Here is a 21,489-nt window from a genome sequence, read left to right on the forward strand (position 1 = left end):
TGGTGTTTCCATGTCTCTTCACTTCACGGTGTGGCTCCTGTTCAGCTCTTCCTGAATGTGACCTGGCAGGGGTGCATAGGCTGGGCCGCGGCCCTTGCGGACATCGGGAGCATTGCTGTACCCCCACAGTGCGAGTCTCCATGCCCAGGTGAATATGTGAGGATGGGGATTTTTATGGAACTGTAATGAATCTCTCATGTTGAACTCATGGAATTAAGAGTCCCCCCTACTGCCCAACCTTATTATTCAGAGACCCATTTCAGTAGAAAAGGGCCACAGGCATTCAGGGAGTGTGGTGCCAGGTCATCTGCAAAAGGGGCCACTGCGCCACCCCCAGCTCTGCTGCTGTGCCCCTTGGTGTCCCTTTCCATCGAGAGGTGGAGTTTTTTCTCCACTGTGAATCTGAGCTGGTCTCGTGACTCACTTTGACCAAGAGACATAACAAGTAGTAAATCACCAAACCTGAGATGATCTTGAGGATCCTCCCCACCTTCCACAAAGGATCCCCAAATAGGATCCCACCTGAGTCATGCCTTTGGCCCCATCGTCATTGAGTTTTGTCCTACTGTGTGTGTGCAGATGTGGTTTGAGAGGCTTGTTTAGTCAGCCTTAGTGCGTTTTTACAGCTCTTCTATAGAAATGATCTTACAGTAGGTAATAAATTGTGATTATTTACATGCCATAAAAACATAGTTCTGTTTTGTGTCTTAATTTTCTGAACATAATCCAAAAGCTAACATTGACTTTAAAAAATGCTAATATTTCACAAGTCTAATTTAAAAAAAAAAAGACAACCCCATGTCCTTAGTCTGCAAATACCTGGAATTACTCCTCCCCTTTCCTCCTACCCGTTATGTGGAAACAAGCTTTGTATTTGCCAAATAGTGAAAGTCTTTTTTTGACAGTATGCATTTCACTTTTTGTGTGACTGCTTTACCCCAGTAATATTTTCTTCCATGGAAAATGACCATTGCTTCCAGAAGCATATGACTTTTTTTTTCTAAACGCATGAAGTTTTAAAAATGAAACTTCATTTCAGACAGAATGATCTTTGATTTTATAAAAGTGGAATGTATTTTATGCTTCTGTGGCTCTTCATCATTTTAAAACCTATTAGTTGTAACAGGTCAGCTTGAAAAATGAGGAGGTTTAGATTTAACTTCGACAAAAAAAAAAAAAAAAGTCACCACAGTCGGATTCTGAAACTGTGCCAGGAAAATTGGGTTTGAATGATACTTGAATTTGTTTTTTAAGGGATAGCTTTCTCCTCTAAATGTGTGTTCAGTAAAACACTGTTATTCTGGTCCTCGCAGACACGTGAGCTAGATTCATGCATGGCACAGACCAGGATTTGCTCTGAGCATTTCCATCCTGATGACCTGACCTGAGGGGTTTTCTCTCCTCTTTCTGGCTGAGAGAAGGAATCGGATTTTATTAGCATTTTACTCAGTAATATGTTCATATTGCTTTCCAACTCTTACAGTCTCAGTCTACAAGAATACCTGTGACATACTGAGATAGTTCATATTATTGCTAGAAAAGTACAAGGTAATTTGGATAGAAAATAATATAATAACTCTTGTAACAGAATATAATTAAATTAGTACCTAGTGTAAAGATAGTGAAAGGATTTATTTTTAGTTTTTAGTGGGTCAGATCAGATTTTAATGTGATTAAAATTGGTAAATTACATAACAGCCTTCACTTCAGGGGTGTTCTCAGTGGGTTCAGCTGTCTCTCATATTTGTTGTAAACATTTCTGTTCCTTCCACCCTCCCTGTTTTGCTTTTTTTTTTTTAAAGATTTATTTATTTTTATACAAGAACCGGGGTACAGGCCAGATGTGTGGGAGAGTGAGAGGATTCACCAGAGACAGAGCGGGGAACAGAACAGGCAGACTGAGGAAATACACTGCTGATGGGAGCAGCGGGTGAGGCAGGAGAGGTCGGCCGTGCCATGTGGGATTCTCGCCGGCTGGCCGGGATCGAACTGGTGCTGCAGAGGCTGCGGACAGCTTCACAGTGCAGTGCTCAACCGCCTGCACCACCAGGTTGACCCCCATCTTCCCTGTTTTTAAGTTAACCCAATAGTCAATATTTTGAATTTGCTAAAATAGGGAATACATCTGTTATATTCTTAGAAACCTTGAAATTGAAGAATTTTAAATTGGGTAGGCATGCATTCACCAATCTATTAATTAAATTGTTACTGAGCACCTATTGTGTGCATAGCATCTTCCTGGGTAGTATGAACATAGCAAGCAAGTTCCCTAATTGCCACGAGTTCATCGTTTTGTTCTATGTAGGCAAAGGATAACTGAGTTAACACACAAGCCAGATGCGGATACCATGCTGTACAGCAAGGGAAACAGGAATTGAGAAATCGACTGAGTGTGTGTGGGGGGGTTTGTGTGTGTGTGTGGGGGGGGACACGTTTTACATGGGGAGGTTTGGGCAGATGTTTTGAGGGATGACAGTTAAAAAGGCCTAAATGATGTGAAGCTGATAGCCAAAAGGGAGTAGAACCATCTAGAAAGAGGAAAAGCAATGGGAAAGACTCAACTGGGCATGAACTTGTCAAGATGGAGAAACTGAAAGAAAAGCAGTCTGCATTGCTGTGAGCAAGAAGATTTGAGGTGAGATTTGAAAGGTAGACAAGCTATCCCACATGATATGATATGTGATAGCTATGATGTTAATTTGTACTGTGTTACTTTATATCATATCATTTATCAAACTTTTATACTGTACTGACTGTTACTATATTGTACTCATGTTATTTCTGTTTCGACATCCTCAAGCCTTGTAGATTTTCTGAGTATGCCCTAAATGCAAAATCAAAGTCACACCAGTAGTTTATAGTATCCTTTCTTAGACCCTCGCCATATTTCTTCCCAATTATCAATTAAATCCAGTTAAAGAGATGTTTTCTGAGTCCATGCTGCAAGAAATTGAAGAGTCCACTGGACTGTTTCAGGTAAATGCAGCAGAAAAATCTGATAGACTCTCACTGAAAACCATCTTTCCTGGGTTATACCTTTTATTTCAATCAGTGGCCAGCTACCTTTTCTAACTTCTTATTTATCCTTAGGTTACAAATTGTCAAATGACATCCAGGAGCAAACAGCTAATGTCAATGTCTATGATTTGTAATGTTTTTTTTTTTTTTAAAGATTTATTTATTTATACAAGCACTGGGTACAGTCAGAAGCGCGGGAGGGTGAGAGAATTCACCAGAGCCAGAGCGGGGAGCAGAGCAGGCAGAAGGACCGAAGTACACTGCTGAGGGGAGCAGCGGGCGGCAGGAGAGGTCTGCGTGCCATGTGGGACCCTCCTCTGGTGGCCGGGGAGCAGCCGGGGATCGAACCGGCACTGTAGAGGCTGCGGGCAGCTTCGCAACCCAGCGCTCAACCGCTGCGCCACTGGGGAGGCCCCTATGATTTGTAATGTTAATGTCTTTATTTGTTCCTCCCCATTCTCCAATGTAAGACCTAAAAAAAAATGTCTTTGAGACCTGGGTCTGCATCAGGCCAAAAAAAGTTTATCATGTGAATACGCTGCCCCCCACTCCCGAGAAAGGGCATTAAAAATTGTTAATCATTTAATAAGCTACATGAAAGTTTTAAATATATATCATTGAAATGAAGCAACACAGATTTGTAGACTGTGTTCTATTGCTGTGGTTATGAGCTACATGGTCTGAACTAGACTAGAGGATCATGACATAGTCAGGCTATCTCCTTTCTGTGCGTCTTCAGACCGTATGATACACTGACTTAAAATTTCACTTCATGAAACTTTCTAATGACTTACAAGACATTTGTAATGGATTGCTAAAAGCAGTGATTCAGTCTTCCTTAGGAGATAATTAATACAGAGATTTTGTTATTAAAAAAGGCAATTGAGTTAGCTTCATTTTGAAGAAAGTAAATTCTAGAAGCCTTTCCATGGCTTGCTGTAGCGTTCTATCCCTTGGATGCTCATTTTGCTTTATCCTTTCTAACTTTCCCCAATTCTGTGGATTAATAGATTTCTCTCCTATTTAGAATAACATTGTAGAAACCAGTGCTGCAGTTAGTATCTATCTCCAGGCCTGGCCAATCTCTCTTCCCACGGGCTTTGTTCCAGGGGTTTCTCCTAGAGTGGGCAAGGCCTGACTGTGACAAGGAAGGATGCTTGAGGAATATGTGTGTGTGAAATGTTTGAGCAGAAAAACAAGCCATATATGTCCCTCCCAGGTTAAGAAACAAAACATTCCATTCCAAACATGGGTGATGCTCTGAGATAGCCCAGCCTGGTTGCATTCTCCTTCCCTTGCCCTAGAGGTGATCATCATCTGGAATTTTTAAGATCACTCATGTGCGCCTTTATATTTCATCACGCAAATCCATGTATTTTAAAATCGTGCATATTATTTTATTTGTAAGTCTTACATAAACAGAAATTGCTTTTTTCTCTTATTATGTATATTTTTAAGACTCACCCACATTGATAACATGTATCTTCCATGTATTTTCTCTGCTGTATAGTATTCTGTTGGGGCTTTTCGGGGGAGGGCACAATAACTAGCATCCTTACTTTTCCTATCTAGAATAAATTTAAAAATAGATATAAGTAGTAGAGTAGTAACTAGAAATATCAGCTTTTTTTGGGGGGGGGCTGAGATAGCTCTCTTATCAGGTGGACTTGCTAGACTGTAGCTAGAACTAACCAGCTTTACTCTTCCAGTTAGACTGTGTGGTTCATCCAGGACTCCCCCCTTCCCATCACCCCTTTGAGGACCTGGCCTTGTGACATTAGGGAGCAGAGCTCCGTGCATGTGGAGGGAGTACCAATGAGATAACTCACTTCTCAAGAAGGAATGAGTGAGGAGGTGGGAAAAGCTGGGACCATCCTTCCAAAGTAGGTTCCTCTGCAAGCATGTGTGAAGACAGGGAAAAGAAGTTTTCCCAGGACATTTTTCCCCATTATACATGCCCCATAACTTATATATCTATTCTCCTATTGATGGACTCCTTCACTGTCCTCGGAAATGGTGCTGCTGTGAATACCTTGTAAAGTATCCCCTCGTCCACATGTGGGAGAGTCGGTGGGGCAGTCTGCTCAGGAGTGGAACGGCAGCTGCTGGCTATGCATGCCTGCTCTTGATTTGCTGCCTAAGTAGCCCTTCCCATTCTCCCTTACCAGGGTATCAGGCTTCCCCTCATCCATGTCTGCATCAACACTTGTTACCAGATGCTATAGTTTTTACCAATCTCATGGGTGTAAAGTGGCATTGAATGTAATTTTAATTTCCCCGATTCTCATAAAGTTCAACATTCTGTTTGCTAACCATTTGTTTTTCCATTTTGTCAATTGCCTATTGATATTGTGGGCTCACATAAAAATGTTGAGTTGCCCTTTTTTATACTGATTTATAGGGGTTCTTTATATATTTTAGAGGCTAATCCTTTCTCATGTATGAGTCAGCAAATCTTTTTTTTTAAATAATGTGTCTCTTGCTATATATCTGGAATATATTTTTTCCTCAGAGGCTTTAGAGAGAACAGAGAATGTATACGGTCTCACTAGACCACAGTAACAGGATCTACCTTCTGACTTTCTGTCAGCTGGAGAGCTCATGCTATCTTTAAATCATCTTTTTCCTCTTATTTGAGGCAGTGTGAGTAATGCTCCTTGAAGATTTACATATACTTTTTAAATTCTTTTATACTATAAGATTTAATGGTTACATCTTAATGCTTAAATTAAGATTTTTTGCCTCAGTGTCATTGTGTGAAAAGGCAATACCACAAGACGTTTATGCTACCAAAAATCAAATTCACCCACCACTACGACACTCTCCAGGTGTGGCCCGACTTTTCCATTTGAACAAGACCCATATTACTGCTTCAGTCCTCTCCTTGGGGCTGGCAGACATTTTCACCCTCTAAAGGCTCTTGATACTAAATTACCCGCCCTACTTATATAAGGAAGTGGCATCGTGATTTTGCTAAGACTAGTTTCTTTGCAGGGTCATAGACTTTCTCCAATAAAAAGATGCTTAAAGAATACTTGGCACAGATCTATTAATTTTTTTTTAATTAAGTCATTTATTTATTTAAGATTTATTTATTTATTTATTTATACAAGCACTGGGTACAGTCAGAAGCGCTGGAGGGTGAGAGAATTCACCAGAGCCAGAGCGGGGAGCAGAGCAGGCAGAAGGACCGAAGTACACTGCTGAGGGGAGCAGCGGGCGGCAGGAGAGGTCTGCGCGCCATGTGGGGCCCTCCTCTGGCTGCCGGGAAGCAGCCAGGGATTGAACCTGCACTGCTAGAGCCTGCGGGCAGCTTCGCAACCCAGCACTCAACCGCTGAGCTACCAGGGAGGCCCCAAATCTGTTAATTATACGCAAAGGTTAAATAACCCACCTGATGTGCACATCCTGGTGGGTGAAGATAAAGATTAAGAGCCAGGTCCTCATCCCCTATGGCGTCTCCATAGTCCATTTGAGCTGCTGGTAGAGAACCATGAGCTGGGTGGTTTGAATTGGTTTGAACACAGAGTTTTATTTCCCACAGTTCTGGAGGCTCTAGGGGTCCAAGATCTGGGTGCTGGTAGAATTGGTGCCTGGGGAAGACCCACTTCCTGATCTCACTATGTGGGGTGGAATTGGCAGGGGAGCTCGCTGGGGTCCCTTCTATAGGGACACTAACCCCACATTGGCCTCTGCCCTCATTACCTAATCACTACCCAAAGGCTCACCTCCTACTGTTGTCACTTGGGAGGTGAGGTTTCAACATAATAATTGTTGGGGGACATAAAATTTCAGTCTATAGCACATGGATTATAGAATCACAGTTTTATTCTTATTTTGATCAAGTGGTGTGTATTTTTAGAGCTGATTTCCTTGACTGATAGGTCTCAGTGCATTTGGCTTTTTGTTCTTGGCATCTTTTCAGTTTCTTAGTACTGGAGAAACTATTTATCATGCTTTGCTAAATAAGCTTCACGAAAGCAACATACACTGTTTTCTTCTCTGTTTTACACTGGTGTTTACATGCTAGTCTTTCCACAGGTTGTATAAATAAGTTAAATGTTATGGTAAATTATTCCAAAATGTCATATTAGCAGTTTGCATAAATTAAGATGCTGGTGCAATAGTTTGGATCAGATAGTAACAAGATATAAATTTGTAAATGTGTGCAGTTAATTTTTAAATATAATTTTCCCATGCTTAGCTAAGTTGTTTTATTTAAGTGAGTGTGTTTAACAATAAAATTAGCACATTCAAGCCAAAAACAAAATATTACCACTAACTTACATATACCCATGTGTTCCTTCATCCTCCTGAGGAACCACACTGTACACACACACACACACACATACACACACGCATATGCATGTTTGCAGACATACATAAATGCATGTGTGTATTTATACACAGACCTGCATATTTCCCTATCACTTAATCTTCTTCATGTTAAAACCATATGATAGTGTCAGTATATACTTTTATTTTTTGCCTTTTTCATTCAACAACAGGATAATATTTATCCTTGTTTTGTAAGTTATTGTAATTTACTCATTTTAGATGTGCTTAACATGATCTGTTCTCCTATTAATAGGGATTTTGTTTCTCCCTCCTGATTCCATTTGTTTTTGCTATTTCTACAAATAATGTGTAAGCAGTCTTGTATCATAACTCATGGTATCCACTTGTAAGTGTTTCTCTTGGATTTGTACCAAAGAGTAGAATTGCTGGGCTATAGTGTTTGTAGTTGCTTGCTTAAGTAGTGCTAACATATCAAATGATACTTCCAAATCACTTGTATTCATTTGCACTCCCACCATCAGTGAATGAGGACATCTGTTGACCTGCATCTTCTCCAACATGTGGTATTGTCAGACGCCTCAGTCTTTTTCAATGGAGTGCATGTAATATCTCTGTGGGCTTTAGCTGTATTCCCTGAATCATACAAGTCAGCTATAGTCTCTCTTCATCTTTATTGCTCTGTTCTCACATCTGTCCATGGTTTTCACCCATTTTTCTACTGATTTTATTGATTTGAGCATGTTCTTTGAATATGTTCTTGGTATTTTGTCAGTTAAATACCAAGATAGTATTTCTTCTCAGTTTGTGACTTGTTTTTTCACTTTCTTCAGGTATCCTTTGAAATATAAACAAAATTTAGTTTGGTTAAATTTATGAATTTTTTTTGTGGAGTAGGATGATTATATACTATTTAAAAATCCCTTTCTTATCCCCAAATCAGAGAGATACCCATATTTTCTTCAGAAGACTTCCAATTCTGCTCTTGAAAATTAGGTGGGATGCTGACTTTCCACTAAGCTTGTTGGGTTTCAGCTCCCCCAAGAATATAGCCTGGCCCCATTATCTTTTTTGTTCACTGCCTCCTTTAAGGTAGTTTTATTTTACAGTCTTATTTAACATTCTTATTTTTTTCAGTGGGGGAATTGATTTGATTATCCCAAACCATAAATTCACATGAATTATTAAATACTTTTTCTCTTAAACCTCTCTTTCAAAATTATTTTCCAAATATTGATTTATAGTGCAGAGCATTAGATTTAAGTGTTAAAAAGACTAACCACTTATTTGTAAGAGATGTAGAAAATATATAAAATTAGTGATATATTTCTAAAGTCTAGTGAGTCTGAAATCTTAGTTGTGTTGTATATATTTTTTAAAGATTTTTATTTATTTATGCAGGCAAGAGCTGGGGCACAGGCCAGAGATATGGGGTAGGGGTGGGGGTGGTGAGAGGATTCACCAGAGACAGCGTGGGGAACAGAACAGGCAGACTGATGAAATACACTGCTGAGGGGAGCAGCGGGCGAGACAGGAGAGGTCTGCTGTGCCATGTGGGTTGCTTCCTGGCCAGCTGGGGATTGAACTCGTGCTGCAGAGGCTGCAGATTGCTTCACAGTGTGGTGCTTAACCCCTTACGCCACCAGGGAGGCCCTGTGTTGTATAGTCTATGGCTGTTTGAAGGATATGTCCAAATTTTTCTGGACATTTATTTTTCTGGTCTTGAATATCATTTAGAAAGCACTAGCTAAGTATTTCTCATGTGGTATCAAAGCACATTGTCAGGAAATAGCGATAATTTAACGAACATATTGAATCTCAATTTTTTATTTCATCCATTATTTATGAGAAAAAATAAGCAATGCTTTCTGTTTTCAATCAAGGAATTAGAACTAAGTATCACTTTTATCAAACTTGAAGATTTATTAAAATGTATTTTTCCTATGCTTATACCTTGCTTGATAAGATTAACTATGTCTGAATATGTTGATGGTCCCTCCAAACCACCACCGGCTTTGATGATTGGCTGGGAGGATGCAGCATGTAATTGTACTTACTGCTATGGGTTTTTTCCCTTTTTCTTTTAATGGTGAAAAAATTAGCAAAGGAAAGGCACATGGAGTGAGGTATAGTAGAAACCAGGTGCAAGCTTCCAGAGTGTTCTTGCAATGGGATCACTCAGAGCACACTTAATTCCCCCAACAAACAAGTTGTGACAACACATATGAAATGTTGCCAACCAGGGAAGCTCATTGGAGACTCAAGGCCCAGAGTTTATTGTCGCTGATCATGCAGGCAGTGTCTGCCTGGCATGTACAAAATTCCAGACTCCCAGAAGGAAAGCTGGTGTTCAGAATTGTAGCACAGTTTTAGCTTGGCGGTTCTCTCAGCAATGATGTTTGTGGGAGTCTTCCCCAAATGCATGTTTCCAGATCCCACCTGGGGCCAGGGCAGCAGAATGGCAACCAGGCCTGCCATGCAGGTTCTCTTCTGGCATGAGTTATCACTGAAGCTTTTAGATCACTTGCTCCGTGGCAAGCACTGTTCTTTATTCATTTTCTTCCTCATAACAACCATTTTATAGATAAGGAACTGAGGCAGGTTAAAAAATTATTCAGGGTCACAGAACTAAGATTCAAACTTAGTCAGGCTTCAGAACCAATGATTTCACAATTACTTTGTTGCTTTTTTCATTTCATTTTGTCTGACGCCAGATGTTCCATACAGTTTCATAAAACTGTGAAGAAAAGAAGCTGTCTTCCTGCAGCCTCTTTCGATCCTCAGTTTTGTCTACGGCTCTAATGTCTGGATTTGGAAAAGCATCCCAATTATCATAAGTTTTTCTCAGCCATGATCTTCTGGATTGAGAAGTCTGAATGGTTTTTCCCTTCTTCCTACAGAAAGCTTGTCTGGTCCTTGACTGCTCATTAGTTTCCACTCTTCTTTCTGTTTCTCCTTTTGCCATCTTCTGAGATGTGGAAGTTAGAACTGCAAACCAGGAGGTATATTGCACATGGTTTAAAAACAAAGACAAGTCACTTTATGTTTTAATCCCTTCCTTGTAATTCTCATCATTGCATTGGCCATATTGTCTCTCTCGGTATATTGGACAGCGATTTCAGGGAATGGTCTTTAAATGCATTTAAGATGGCCATCTGGGATATAGCTGACAACTAATACAGCAGATGAGCTTTCCTCTCTATAAGTATTCTGTAGATTATTTTTTTCTGATTGAAATGAAGAGTTCCATTACTTACTCTATCCATTCCCAAGAAAATACATTATGGCTTCAACTAAAGTTTGAGTGTTAGCACATGTGCTGAAATATGATACAGATGTTTAATGTCTTACTGTAATATTATTTTACTGTTCATAGGCACCTGCTTTTTTGATCCCTGCCTAAGCTTGCTTGCTTTACTCCAGAACACCTGTTCCCAAGAATATATTTACAGTCAGTGTGTTGTCTTTTCAGAGTGATTGGTACATATGTTAGAAAAAGGTTGATTTTTACCATTGTCATTCAGTCAATACCTTAAGGAATCCTTGTTATTTATCCTCAGTGTTGTTTTGTTTTAGTGCCATAATACTGTTTTTTTTATACCATGTAAAAAGTCATACTATATGACTGAGGTCTGATATTTCTTAAATGTTTGTTGATAGGAAACAGATTATTTCTAGGTTTACCATTTTTTATTTTTACTTTTTAAATATGGCTTAATAGGTTTATTCTTTTTTCAAATTAAAAAAGGCCCTTCATAAGATCCCTCTCCATTCTGTTATAAAATCATCAGCTAATATGTATTCAAGGATTCTCTAAGTAAATAATCTGAGTTACCTTAAACTTTCAAGTCTAACTGGCCAGATGTAATTATTTTTTTAAATGACTAAAGACGTGCTAATAATTATTTAGATCAGTTTCTATTAAACAGAACACTGCATGAAATTTCTGCTAAAACATTAAGGTAAAAGCTATTTAATTTTTTTCCATAGGATTTAATAAAACCTGTTCATTCTCCCCCTTATTTTCTCCTGATAAAATGTTATGGAGTGCTTCAAAATGTTGATGAAAACACTGATATAGTTTCTCAATACCCCCCATATTACTATAAGGAGTGCTTAGATTGTGAGAAGTACAGGATTATGAGCTGTTCCTTCAAAAATGGCTATTCCCAGTAAAAGCTTATAGTGCTCCTTATTAGTACATTAATAGCTTAAAGTCCTGGGGTTAAACAAAGCAAGACAAAACCTATTTAATGTTGTCTAACCTTTTTAAAAACAAATTCTGAAACTTTCAAATTACTATGTGATGAGAAGTGTCCTTGTATTTCTATGAGCTTTGAAAGCATAAGTCTAACTCATTTTGCTTTTGTGATCAGGTGCATCTGGTTGTTCAAGACTTTTGCACCTTTTACTCCAGCTCTTTGTATTGGTTCCCTGTCAATCCTGTATCATCAGAGAGGCTTTCCCTATCTAAAGGGTCTTCTTTCTACTACCCACCCTCAGCCACCCCCGGTAAATCCCTACTGCCTAGCTTTATATTCTTTTGCACTTAGCAATTGCTAAGGTGATCTGTCTTCTTGTTTGCTTTATTGTCTGCTGCTCACCTGAGAGCACTCACCTGGCCTGCCCTGTCCCAGTCACCTCTGGATGTTCAGGTTAGCACAAAACATGATCATTTAGTCCTTGTTGGATGATGCAATGAATTAATTTATTAAAGACTGCAGGAAAATAACCTATGTTAGACATGCTAATGGATCTTTATCATTTCAAAGCTATCAGATTTTCTTTGAGTTTCTTAGAACTTGAAGACAGTGTCTAGACTGACCTTCAGTTTAGCTTCCAATAATTATCTAACTAAAGAGTTAATGATGTGTATTTAATCTCCAGACTTGATTAAGTGTTCTGATTCTTTGGGCTCTGAAGATTGTATACCTGCCTTAAATTGATTGGAATAAAGGTCTCCATGATAGACAGAGTTTGTTAGAAAATCAAGGTGATGATTCCAACCTGGAGGAACACACTGGTAGGAACGGGGACTCTGTCAACTCTTTCTTCAACAACCCACCCCTTTCCCCCAGGTTTGGTTTATAAAAGTGTTGACGTAGGTGGGGTTTTCTCAGAAAAGGGGGAGTTACTTTTCTTTTTTTTGGGCAGTCATTGGGTGGTTTTGTTTTTTTGTTTTATGTTTTGGTCTGGGTATATGTTAATTTCCAGACAGGGTAAAATGGTACCTTAAATTCATTAGACATAGTTTGCGCTTGAGAAAGACAGGAACTTAGGAGATAACAGATGTTATCACAAGGAAATGCCTGCTTGGTCAGACGTGGGCAGAGAGGTGCCAGGCTTCCAGAAAGCAGCTTCCGTGTTCTGGGCCGGTGGGCAGGGCTGGCCACACGGCTCCTTCACAGTAGTTCTTTTTCATTTACTCAGTTCTGCCTCTGTTAATTCTTTTTCCCTTTGGTCCAATTTTGTTGATTTTCTTTCTTTCACACCTATATGATCAAATCTACAATCAGCCAGGCCTCCTGCCAGATACCAAGATGCCAATACATACTTTCACCTTTTTGTGTTCATTGGAAATGTTTTAAACACAGAAAAGTACAGAGAGTAATAATAGAATTTAACATTTGCATTTTAGCTACCTGGGTTTACCCAGTCTTAACATTTGCCATATTTACTTCAAACTTCTTAAGAAATAAAGTATTACTCATGGAGTTGAAAACCCCTATGTGATTTCCCCCAATTCCTTACCATCTCTAGAGAGAGAAATGTGCTAATCTATATTGGCTATTTATCAATCTTGTGACTGTTTTAATATCACTGCATAGATATTTATTCATAAACAATACATTCTCTTATTTGACATGTTTTTAAATGTTATCCACATGGTGATTTTTCTCACTCAGTATTAAGTTTTTGAGACCCATCCGTAATGATATACATGACTCTGGTACTCCTTCATTGTTATTGCTAGGTTAAGTCTCATTGAAGAGAATTCTATGTTTTATTTATTCAGTCACCTATAGATCAAAGGTGAAAAAAACTTTGTAAAGCACTGCTCTGGGGAAATTCTGGCAAGGGTTACAAAGAGAAAGATTGCAGCCTTAGTTGAAAATAGTGAATAACTGAAAACGACAATGACAGTGTTTGTAAAGCACATTTAGATAAACAGACAAGTTGCTTTTGGTTGAAGGCATAATGTCTGCCTCCCAGAGACTTTGGGGCTCATATCTGGCCATACCTGTTGCAAAGTTTTGGGAAAAGATATTCTTTTTTTTTTTTTTTTAAGATTTATTTATTTATTCATACAAGCACTGGGTACAGTCAGAAGCACGGGAGGGTGAGAGAATTCAACAGAGCCAGAGAGGGGAACAGACTGACGAAGTACACTGCTGAGGGGAGCAGTGGGCGGCAGGAGAGGTCTGTGCGCCATGTGGGACCCTCACACCCTGCAGCCGGGGATCGAACTGGCGCTGCAGAGGCTGCGGGCAGCTTCACAACCCAGCGCTTAACCGCTGCACCACCAGGGGAGGCCCGGAAAAGGTATTCTTGAGCAGTCGTCTTTATATCTCCCTAAAAGGATTCTTAAAAAGTATGTGCTTCTTTGTGCCTTTTTTAGGTTGATAACTACAATTTTTCAAAGGAAGAATACATGGTTGCAAAATATATAATTTACAAGGTATTATAAATATTGATGTTTTAAAATAAAATTGTTATATCATTCTTTTAAATGTGTATGGTGGAATTTCAATACCATAGTGATTTGATACTCATCATTTTTCTTTTTTTAATTTTTCTTTTATTTATTTTTGCATAGAAGAACTTGGGTGTAGGTCACAGATATGGTGGAGGGGTGAGAGGATTCCCCAGGGACAGATTGGGGCGTAGAACAGGCAGATCTACTGAAATTCACTGCTGAGGGGAGCAGTGGGCGAGACAGTAGAGGTCTGCTGCATGATGTGGGTTAGCTACTTGGCTGGGATCAAACTCAGTGATAGTGGTGAGACTTAACCCCTAGGCTACCAGGGAGGCCCCTCATCATTTTTCTTTAAAAATGGGTGAATAAGGATTTAAAATTATGTGACCAAATTCTTCCTTAACAATTTGAAATTTTACATCCTTTCTTTTTGGAGGCATATTTCTGTTTTTCTTCTCCTATTTAATTTTATCCTAATATAACATTTTTCTCCTCCTTTTTGACTTCAGTGCCACTATTTTTAACTTTGGTATATTGAGGTGTAATTTGCAATAATTTACATAGAGGATAACTCTGCATTAATGGGGAAACAGTCATGAGTATTATTAAAGGTATGCTGTTAATGTAAGCAACAACTTAATCAACAATAAAATTCTCTTTCTCTTTCTTCCCTCTCCTCCCAGTCTCTGGCACATGATCTTATTTTTGAATCTATTATTGCCATTTCTAGAATGTCATATAAATGGAATCCATACAGTTTGAATTTTTTTCCACCTGGCTTCACATAATGTATTAGAAATTCATCCACATTGTCGCATGTATCAGTTGTTTGTTACTTTTCATTGCTGAGTTGCATTCTATTGAATGGCTATACCACAGTTTTATTTGGATTGTTTCCAGTGGGGGGCAATCATAAGCATTTGCCATAAACATTTGTGTTCAGGTTTTTTGTTTGGATATTGGCTTCATTTCTTTTGGGTTTATAAGTGTGATTTCTAAGTCACATGTTAAGGGTATTTTGTAATTTTATAAGAAACTGACAAACTTTTTTTGAAGTGGCTGTGCTAATTCCATTCTCAGTAGCAAAACAGGAAACTGCTAACTGCCGTTCATTGTGAATAGCCCTTGGTCTTATTGCTTTGTGCTTGTATTTTGTCATTTCTAAAGGATTTATACTAGTTATCTCCTTGGACTTATAATTTATACATCCTTAATGACTGATGACTTAAGCACAGCTATTTCTTGTCCCTGTTTGTCTTTCATATCTCTTGTAATAAAGTTCAAATATTTGCCCACTTTAAAGTTTTTGTTAAAGTTGTTTATTCCAGATATAGGTTCCAGTCTTTGACTTTTATTTTCATCTTCTTAATGCTTTCTTTTAAGGAAAGGTTTTTTTTTTTTTAAATAATAAATTTTATTTTTATATTCCCCCATACAACTGCACATGCCCCATTCTGACCCCAATCCCTCCCCTCCCAGCCCCCACCCCCCAAAAAGTGTTTCTGGTTCATAGTTTTTTGTTGATTTTGATTTTCACTTTCTTATAGTTATTCATTTTCCTGATCCCTTATTTAAGTTTTCTAGATTCCTGCTATGAGTGAGACCATCCGGTATTTTTCTTTTTCTTTTCGGCTTATTTCGCTGAGCATGATCCCTTCCAGCGCCATCCATGTTGCTGCAAATTGCATGTGTTTATCTTTTTTGAATGCTGAGTAATATTCCATGGTATATATGTACCACATCTTCTTGATCCAGTCATCTATTTTGGGGCATTTGGGCTGTTTCCAAAGCTTAGCTATTGTAAATAGTGCTGCTATAAACATAGGGGTGCAGGTGCTCTTTGGGATTGATGTTTCTGTGTCCTTTGGGTAAATACCTAGGAGTGGAATTGCTGGATCATATGGAAGCTCTATGTTTAGTAGGTCCAGAAATCAAGGAAAGTTTTTTTTAATCTTTGACAAAATTCAGTTTATCAATATTTTAAATAATTTGTGCCTTTTTTGGTCTTAGCAGTCTTTGCCTAATGCAAATTTCATTATTTTATGTGTGAACTTGGTTAGGATGTATACCCAATTTTGGATCAAATATCATTCTAGTGTTGCTGTGCAGATATTTTAAAGATATGATCAGATTACTCTTCATAATGTGAGTGGGTATCCTCATCTAATCCTCATCTAATCAGTTAGTTGTAAGAAAAGACTGAGGTTCCCTGAAGAAGAAAGTAATCTGTTTCTAGACTTCCTTCAGACTTGAGAGAAAGGAACACCCATGGTTCCCTGGAGTCTCTTACTTTACATTGATCTATTTGTTTGTCCTTATGCCAATACTATACTCTTAATTATAGGGCTTTATAATACCAATTATAGACTATATAATTGGTAGTGTAAGTTCTACAGCTTTGTAATTTCTTTAACACTGTCTTGACTGTTCTTAACTCCTTGCATTTCCTTGTAAATTTTTGACCTTGCATTCTTAACCACTGCCCTAATAAATAATATTAGTTTTAATTTTAGTGAACTAGCCAAGGAAACTGTGCTGACAAATCCCAAAGCTTGTACTCTTGATATCTACGCTAATTGCTTCCCTAAATCCTAAGCCACAGAGTTTATAGACATAGTTAGCATAGTTTTATCACTTGTTGTCGTTTAAGTAATTAACATTTACTTTTCCCCATTTTTAAATCTACTTTCCATTATCATTTTTCAACTTATTATAAACTACCTTCCAAAGAAACAAAAATGGGAGCAAATTCTCAGCTTAGGATATATTCAAAACATGCTAAGAACACTTGAGGATGACATCGATTAATTTGAGCCCTTTTCATCTGGCTTTGTGGTCCAGAATTCAAGAGAAAAGAGTCATCCAGTAAAGATTAAGAAAGATATGCTTGCAAAACTTCAAGTAAATGGAAGCTGAAAAATTATTAATAGGCCAGATGTGAAAAGAGGATATACTCATGTGTGTATGTATACGACAGTATATATATCTGACATTCCTCATGGAACAACTTCATTTCAGACATTTTATACATGATGAATTTTGCTTAAAGTTCATCTGGAATGCTGCAATATCCCTTTGTTGTATTAGGGGAAGCATCATTACTTTTCTCTTTAAAATTACAAAAGGCAAGACCTTATAAGATATGACCAGAGTAAATTAAGCTGAATGTCAGGTAATCCTGAATCATAAACCCATCCACATCTTACTAGAAATCATTGTCTCTACGAATAATAATAAGAACCAGTGTCCACATGAGTCCCATGGTGCAGGGGAGCCTACAAATGAGGTTTGGTAAAGGTGAAGCATGCCCTTGTGTTCTTCAAAAATATTTATTCAGACATGTATGAAAAAGAAAAGATGGTATATGTTTGTGAGTAATTGAAATGCCTTTTTTTAATTGTTGCTGGGATTATCAGACGACTTTTTCTGGTGGTTCAGTTTGGCAGCTAAATAAATGAAATGCATCATGGCTCATGGAAAAATAGAACAGATTTGAGTCAGTGACTTGGCTTTACAGAATTAGACCAGTCATATTACACTTGCTCAATAGGGATAGGAAGAGGAGGGCAACGATAGGTGCCTTGGTCCTGAAAGGAACCAACATCTGGAACTGCAAAAGTGATAAAAAGAAAGTAATAGGAAGTGACCTGAATTTCATAAAAGAAGAGGTGTCTTTCTCATGTCTTTAAATACAAATGAAAGAAGTAAGACAAAGAAAGTAGACTTGAAAGGAAAATAGTGGTATGAGTCTGTCCACCAGAGCATAGCAAAAACAATGGAGAATAGGAAAATATGGGGCTAAATATTGAATACAATAGCTGTTGAGCAATGATCAAAGAACAGGAAGGGCTGGGAGGGGGGATGTGTTTTGGCAAAATAGTCAAAAGAAAACAAAGTCCAGGTTAGGTCAATTCAAGTGAAGTAAAGGAATAGAGGAAAATAATACCAAGTAGACAATGTTCAAAGATAATGAGTGTCTATTCTAATGTTATGCATATTGCTTAGCAACAAGCATTTAAAAAAAAAGAAGAATGTAAAAGGAAGAACAAAAAGTAATTAAAGGAAGAGACATATGCCTTGTAAAGTAATCAGGTACAAGGTGAAAATGAGAAAAGCCAAGATGAAACGTGAATTTAGACCTCCAAGAAGGTTAAGATAAATATTCACATTTGTTAATTGTTCCTTAGGTCAATTTAAAAAGATAAACTCTGAATTGTCATAACCATTAAAACGTCTACCCACAGTAGGCATATTGAATACTATGAAATATATACTCCACATTCTATATAAAGCAGTGAAAATTGATTTAGGTATTCATAGGATCTGATATTTTAAGAAAATACATTTTAATTCAGTATGATAATAACTGAAAATGATTGTTTTAAAAATATGATTTAGGAAGACATTTGTTGATGAATTCCATCCTTCATTTTCTTGTTTTGTGTATGGATTGTTGCTTTGTACATATCTAATTCCTTATTTAAAATATTTGGACAGTAGGTAGCATCCAACATGTTTTAAAGTTCAAAACTACCTTTATGTAAATAATAGCTTCTAAAGGCCAGTAGACGCATTTAAAAATAAGCAAATAAATCGATTCATCCCATCCTCAGCAGTGAAAATAGAATGTTTCCAATATATGAATTTAGATTTGACTTTGTCAACACTGAAAGCAATATAAACTCCCAGAATCCAGAGCTACCCAAGTTCATCTGGTGAAAGGTGACTGTCTCCAAGCATTCTCCAGAACCCTGTTTTAGTGTGTCCCAACTGAAGAGAGGATTTTCATCTGTCTTTTGAAATAGTCGAGTCTTCAGCCTTTCTCCCATCATCCAGTTAGGAAGTGGGCAACACGCATTGGAGAGAAGGTGTGTACTTAATTACAAACATAGCAACAGTTGAACAAAAGTGATAAGAATTGGACCCTTTATTACTGAGTTTGGGGACCTGAATATCTTTACTTATGAGACTGCATGATAACACTTACTGCTAGTTCTTATTGTTTATTGTTTTGAGTGGACAATTAAATTCACAGTTGCTCCCATAGCTGCTCAAGGGGATCCTGTGAGGCATTGCTTTTGTGATCATCCTTAGGACTTACCCGTTGCTGAAGCTGAGCACTTCCACCAAAGCAGCAAGTCCAAGTAATTACATCCTTCACAAAGTCTGAGGAGCCATTGATTCCAGGACAGCATCCTATTATGCACCACTAATGAATGGAAAAAACCTGCCTGTTAAATGATGACATAATGCTTAGATGCCAGTGATTGTAACATGCATTGCAGTTTTAGAGATTTTAAAGTGGAAAAAAATGTCCTGAGAATCAGTGAAGTTAGACAAACATAAACCCCAAACATTCCATCGCCCCCTTGTTCTGAATTGTCTTAGATTGCTTATACTGAATGACTGTCCCCATCCAGTCTACTCTAGTCTACCTTTTAAACCCCTCTTCTTGGCCTCATTATCCTGTTTCCATGGATGTAAACTTGACTTCTCTCAACAACCATCTCAGACACACATCCCTCCCTGATCTATCCTGTTCTCATGAGCAGGTGTAGACATCCGCTGTGAATGCTCACTTTTGTGCATTCTTGTCTTGTAAGCAGGACCTAGGCGACGGAGCCTGAAGTCCTGGCTCTAGGGCCATGACCTCTGCAATGGACAGACTCCCATTCAATTTTGGCTGGTTTCCTTCTACCTGGCATTGTGTGGGTGTCTGGGTTTAACACTGGCATATGGCTGAAGGTAAGGGATTTGCAGTCCAGGGGTGACAGCCAATGCATAGAAGGGACTAGAATTCATTTAACTTTAATGATGACAAGCAGCCCTGCCGGAGGATCAAGTTCCCCTTCACCTCCTTGATTTACTGTCCCTCTCTCCTCTTCCCCTGACTGAACTTACCCCTTCATAGTATCAAATGTATAATCCATCTCCCATCACAGGGAAGCCCATCAGGAACTGTCCCCAAATGGGTCACATGCCCCCACAAGCATATCATGAGCAGGAGTTGCTCTAATTCTAATCAGCCACCCCCAGGGGACCAGGAACAACTCATTGTGAGGATGATGTTCAATGAAGCCTTGGAGAGAAAACGTGGCAAAGAGGATTTGGGTTCTCTGACCTTTGGAAGGGACCTCTCCTGCTCCATCTGCCTAGCAGAACTGTCTCCCCCTTTCCAGCACCACCGGCACTGCCGCAGCTGACAATGACAGTTGAGCCCACCACTCCGAACCCTACCTTACCCCGAGCTCTGGCTCAGCCAAGCTTCTCTTGAGAGGAATCTGTGTGTGCTGTTTTCTTGTCCACCCCAGTCTCCCACTCCTCAACTCGGTGCAGCAGGCTTTCACTTCTAACAGCTCTGCTGAACAATTTTGCTGAAGTCTCCAGTGATCTCCTAAATGTCATATTCCATGGTCACTCTACAGAGTCTCTGACCTCCATACTCAACCCTGATCACCACTCCCCATGTTGAAATACCCCCTTCCATTGGTGTCTGTGATGTTCCCCATTCCTGGGCCTGGTCTTTTTAGAACTCTCTTTCCTTGGCCTCATTACCCTGTTTCCAGGGATGTAATCTTGGCTCCTCCCAGTTCTTTCCTTTTTATCAATAGACTTTCTCTGAGAGGTGCATTCACAGCCTCATGTCCCCTTCCTCTAACTCAGTCCTGTTTGAACGCCAGACGCATGTCTCCATCTCCTCCCGAATCACTCTCTGGGTGTCCTCACGGTGCACCCACATAACACAGGTCCTAAATGCTTTATCTGGGCTTTCACCCCAGACCTCCCCATCTTCCTCTCTCCTGTATTGCTTTTCTTGGCTCACCGTCTCCCCACGTATCCCACTGCCAGACCAGAACCCTCCGCATCAGCTCCTCTCTCACGTCCTCCTCCATCCATGCTGTACTGGTCTGCCATCATGCACACCCCAGACTAGGGAGCTGAACAACAGACATTTATTTTCTTGAAATTCTGGAGCCTGGACATATGAGGTTCAGGGTGCAGCAGTTTGGTTCCTTCCGAGGCCTCTCCCCTTAGCTTGTCACCCCCCATGCGTCTGTGTACTCCTTTGCTCTTCTTTTACAGGCATGTGGCATGTTGGATGAAGACTCACCCTAGCACCTCCTTTTAGCTTAACTGACCCTACAAAGGTCCTTTCAATTGTGTCTTTAACTAGTCACATTCTGCGGCACTGAGGCTAGGACTTCAGCATGTGACTTTGGGGGGCACAGTTGAGCCCTTCTCATCTCCTCACCAGCTCATCGTGGGCTCTGCTCATTTGTTTCCTGGCTCCAGTATCTTCTCTGTTCTAACGTAAACTCCATTGCCCCATCTGAGAGATTTAGTCTGATTTCAAAGGAAAACACATAACTCTTGCTGCTTAAAATGTCTCTTTAGTGGTCCCCGGCCACATCGAGGAGAATATCCAGATTCTTCTACTCAGACTGTTCAGGAAAGGCATCAGACTTGTGCCACTGTGT

General features: G+C 39.2%; 1 protein-coding gene across 12 annotated transcripts in view; it reads left to right on the top strand.

The window, feature by feature from the left end:
• Nucleotides 1-21,489, top strand: part of EFCAB11 (EF-hand calcium binding domain 11) — a 132,320-nt gene that overhangs the window by 41,664 nt on the left and 69,167 nt on the right. The gene's annotated exons all lie outside the window — the stretch shown is intronic.

Source organism: Talpa occidentalis, unplaced genomic scaffold, assembly GCF_014898055.3.
Source record: "Talpa occidentalis isolate TD23 unplaced genomic scaffold, MPIMG_talOcc4v2.1 talOcc4.11, whole genome shotgun sequence".
NCBI lineage: Eukaryota > Metazoa > Chordata > Mammalia > Eulipotyphla > Talpidae > Talpa > Talpa occidentalis.